Genomic DNA, 5,440 nt, shown 5'->3' on the forward strand with positions numbered 1-5,440 from the left:
TTGTTATGGGTGTTGCCCTTAAATTGATTTGAGATGAATACGCACAACCAATTTTAAACAAGAGATTCTATGCAACTAAATTAGATGCATGAAATTAATCAAACTTGAAAGCTTACCTTGTCTCCAGCGATCACCAAAAGTAAATCTAAGATGATGAATGCTTCTAAAAATTAAGTTTCTACTCATGTCATACAATTTTTATTAGATTTATGTGGGTGAATTTTAGGTTAATTTGAAAAAAAAATAACAATTAATACTAAAAAAATAGTTAGGGTTAGGGTTAGGATTGATCTCACCAAGTAAAATTGGAAGCTTTCTATCTCTTTTTTGATTTTTTTTTCTGTACAAAGATAAAAAAAAGTTAGTAAGCTATATTCATAAGAAAATCAAAGAAATCAAACATTAAAATTATTGTCTTCTCTGACAACGGTGCTAGAAATTGATACGATCGCGATGTTGTCGTTAGGACACCATGATTATCAATCTAATTTTAACTTCAATAAAAATTAAAAATATGTAGAAAATAGTGAATCAGGTCGAATCCACAGAGAAGACAGGATTTTGATTTAAAATCTTTGATTTTATAAAAAAATAAAATTTTGAAGAAAGTAATTTAAGTCAAAAAATAAAAATTAAAAGTATAAAAAATAAATTGGATACTAAGATCTACTAACTAGATCCTAGTATCTATTTTTAATAAAAATAAATAATAAAAATTTAAAAATTATAAAATAAATTGGTATTAAGATCTACTAACTAGATCCTAACATTTAGTTACGAAAAATAAAAGATAAAAATTTAAAGTGTAAGAAAATAAATTTTATATTAATTAAAATTAAAATTTAAGTATAAAAAATTAAAAAAAATAATAAAATAAAAAAATAAAATTGCAATAAAGATATGAAGTTGATCAGTCCAGCGTCATCGAGAAGATGGTTGATGACCTCTTTTTTTTTCGTACTCCGTAGAGCGAACTAATTTTTTTCCTTCTTCCCCTTGGGTCTCTAAATCTATCTAATTTTTTTCTTTAATTTTTTCTAGTCTTTTCACTGATTTTTTTTCTCTCAAGACTTATTCCTGGACCTCCTATTTATAGGTGAATTTTTCATATTTTTATGGTAGGAAAAGGAGTTCTAAAATCTTTAGAATTCGTATAATATCCTTTACATTAATTTCTGACTGTCGGATCATCTTTGGACTGCCTAGATCAGCCCAAAAAATAGTTTCTTTCTCCTTATTATGTTTGGATGCGATTCTGACCATCCGATCATGCTTCAGATGAAATCTAGGCTGTCAGATCATGCCTCTGATCTCCTATTCAAAGTCAGGAGCATCCTCAACCATTGGATCGCGCGATGGATGGAATCTAGGCCATCGAATCATGCCCAGGAATCCTTATTACACTCGAGAATGTTGTTAGCCATTCGATCTGGGTCGGAATGAATGTGGACCGTCGGATCGCGCAAAAAGCCTTCCTTCCACAGTGGACCGTGCCTATGGACGAAATATTTTCAGTGGACCGTGCCTTAATTTTGTGGACCGAGCGGCCGGTCCACCATGCACCGAAGGCTCTAAAAATTATTTTTTAGGATATTTTGGCTTGATTTTTGCTCATTGAAAAAGAAAATTTGGTCGATTAGTGAGAATTAAATCAAACCCTATTTCAGGTCAAACAATTGTCAAGTCCATCATGGGTTAACCCAATCACGAACCCAAATTTCTTAAAGACCTATGCTACCTTGTGGGTTTAGCCCAACCATCCTGTATAAGACTCTCTGAGATTATGGTTGGTAATTTTGAAATTAAACCTTAAATAATTAATATGCTCTCCAAATTTATCAAAGTTGAGGATGCAAATATTTTTATTAGAGAATTTGAGGAGGTTTGTGAAACCATGAGAATACATAAAATGTCAGAAGATGCCATAAAACTTAGACTGATCAACTTTGTACTTAAGAATAATGCAAAAAAATGGCTATACATCCTGCTCAACCAGTCAATCATGATATGGAAAGGCTTCATAAAGATGTTCTTAAGAAAAAAATTTTCCTATCACAAGATAGCCAAGTTTAGAAATGAGATTAATCAGTTGTACCAGCTAGGGGGAGAGTCTTTCTGAAAATGCCTAGATCGATTTAAGAATCTCCTAAGTTAATGTCCACATCACGATACAGAGATTTAGAGGTTGTGCCAAATCATCTACGAAGGACTAGATCCAAGTTCCAGAACAATACTGGAATCAATGTGCCAGGGCCAATTCATGTATAAGGAACCTAATGAGGCCTGGCAATTTTTGAAAGATCTAGTAGAAAAGAGTCTGCAATGAGAATCAACTAGAAAAATTGAAAAATCCACACCAGCAAGAGGTGGGATACACCAAGTCCAAACATCTTTAGCTATGGAGGCTAGAATTGCGACCTTGCCCCATAGGATCAAAGCCCTAGAACTTCAAGGACACCACCAAGCAAACCAAATATCCGCACCTATGTGCAATGGATCGGTGCACCGAACCACATCTTGGAAGAATGTCCTTCACTAGGAAACCTAATCGAAATAGGCTTGCACAAGTAAATGCAACCTATCAAAGGCCTATAAATGATCTTTATGTACCAACATATAATCTGAGATGGAGGAACCATTCAAATTTTTTATGGTCATAAGGTTCCAATTCAGGTAGTCATGTCCCGAACCAGCCCTATCTAAGGATCAATCAAGCACCAACCAATCCACCAGGATTTGACCACGAGAAAAGGTTGAACACTTTAGAAAAGGGATTGGAGGTCTTGCTAAAATCAACCTCCGAAACCATGAGTATACTAAACAATTTTATGTAGACTACAGACCGGCTTTTAACTTTCAATACCCAGGCTATTGCCCATTGAGAGATGCAGTTAGGTTAATTAGCCATGGCTGTGAGTGAAAGGAAAAAAGGTAAACTATTGAATCAGTCCGAGGCTAATCCCAAGACCCAGAATAATCAAAGATCGCAACAAGAAACCCAGATCAACTAATTGAATCCTATCCATACATTGAGATCTAGGAGACAAATCAATAATCATGTGGGAACACTTGAAGAAGAGAAAGAAATAGATGACCCACTCTTTGAACGACCGTTTGAGCAAGGCCAATTTGAAGAATCCAAGGCATCATAACCTGATGTAGCACTCAACTCACCAATAGAGCCCTCACCAAAATCTGATGGATCAACTACTAAGGTTGTAGCATCATTCTCTAACAGACTTAGGCCCAACCAAAACTTAGTCCAATTAGATAAGATCTTAGAAGTCTTCAAGAAAGTTAAGGTGAACATTCGCTTGCTAGATATGATCCAACAGATCCCTACTTATGCTAAATTCCATAAGGATCTGTGTGCTAAGAAAAAGACCACCAATATACCTAAGAGAGCCTTTCTAGCAGCTAATATAAGTTCATACCTGTCAAACCACGTGTCTATGAAATATAAAGATCTAGGGTCACCCACCATTTCATGCATTGTAGGAAAAATCCTCATCAATGAGGCTCTATTAGACTTAGGGGTGAGTGTCAATATATTGCTATATTCAGTATATGAGTAATTAGGGTTAGGGGAACTAAAGCCCATGGGAATGACCCTACAATTAATGGATCGGTCCTTAAAAGTTTCAAAGGGAATAGTAGAGAATGTGTTGATTAAGGTTAGTGATTTTATATATCCGATAGACTTCGTAATTCTAGAAACTGAACATGTAGCAAACCCAAAGAGTTACATCTCGGTCATACTTGGTAGACCATTTCTGGCCATAGCTAATGCTCAAATCAACTATCAAAATAGATTAATGAAACTATCATTTGGCAACATGTTTATAGATCTGAACATTTTTAATCTAATTGAAACAAATCAAACAAGAAACTTGAATTGGATTCAGGATAATGTTTATGACCCCATTGACCTCAGCGATGAAGAGTTCGACTTTGAACTCTTGAAGGATCAAGAATTTGAAGAGGTCAATAAAGTCGCTACAATCAGCAAGCATAGGATGGAATCAAGATGGGAGCCCTCAGTGAAACCACTAGAGTTAATGGTCGAACCATTGCCCAAACCATCAGTGGATGAAGCACCCAAGTTAGAGCTAAAATCACTCCCCAAGCACCTCAAATACACCTACCTAAGTCCATAAAAAATCCTGTCAGTAATCATTTCATTAGACCTAAATCCCACGTAAGAGAAAGAATTGTTGATCGTCCTTAGAGAAAATCAAGAAGCATTAGGTTGGACCATGGCTGACATCAAGGGGATTAGCCCTTCAATCGTTCAACATCAAAGTCACCTAGGGGAGGATGTCAAGCCAACTAGAGACCTTCAAAGAAGGCTAAACCCAGTTATGAAGGAGGTAGTAAAGAAAGAAATCCTCAAACTGTTAGACAATGAAATTATCTATCCCATCTCGAATAGCTCATGGGTTAGCCCAATCCAAGTGGTCTCTAAAAAGTCTAGGATCATAGTGGTCCCAAATGAAATAAACAAACTTGTATCAATCAGAGTTTAAACTGAATGGAGAGTCTGTATTGATTATAAAAAATTGAATGTGGCCACAAGAAAGGATCACTTTCTTCTACCATTCATCAATCATATGTTAGAGAGGTTAGCCAGACATGAGTTTTATTGCTTTCTGAATGGATACTTCGGCTACAACCAAATTTTCATAGCACCAGAGAATCAAGAGAAGACCATGTTTACGTGCCCATTTAGAACCTTCATCTATAGATGCATGTCTTTTGGTTTGTATAATGCTCCATCTACTTTCCAAAAGGTGCATGATCAGCATCTTTTCGGACATGATCGAGCGATTTCTTGAAATTTTTATGGATGATTTTTTTATTTTCAACTTTATTTTTTTTGAATGCTTACACCATTTAAGACTGGTATTAGAAAGGTGTAAAAAAAAGCACTTAGTGCTTAATTAGAAAAAATATCAATTTATGATCAAAGAAGGCATTGCCATGTGATCTCAAAGAAAGGTATTGAAGTGGACAAAGCCAAGATAGATCTAAATACAAATCTTCCACCATCTAAATCAATCAAGAAAATTTGTTTATTTTTAGGATATGCTGGTTTCTATAGGAGGTTCATGAAGAATTTTAGTAAAATAACCCATTCGCTGATGAATCTCTTAGCGAAGGAAGTCAAGTTTAAGTTTACTCCTGAATGTCTCGAGTCCTTTGAGAATCTGAAAAAAAAATTGACTTCAATCCTAATTGTGTACCCATCTGACTGGACTCAATCCTTCGAACTCATGTGTGATGCATCTGACCACTCCATCGGAGCTATTTTAGGAGAAGAATCAATAAGCTGTCGTGAGTCATCTATTATGCCAGTAGGATGCTCAAAGACATAGCTTAATTATTCAATGACCAAAAAGAAGTTCTTGGCCATCGTCTTTGCACTTAAAAAGTTTAGATC

The sequence above is a fragment of the Elaeis guineensis genome, chromosome 6 (assembly GCF_000442705.2).
Source record: "Elaeis guineensis isolate ETL-2024a chromosome 6, EG11, whole genome shotgun sequence".
NCBI classification, from domain to species: domain Eukaryota; kingdom Viridiplantae; phylum Streptophyta; class Magnoliopsida; order Arecales; family Arecaceae; genus Elaeis; species Elaeis guineensis.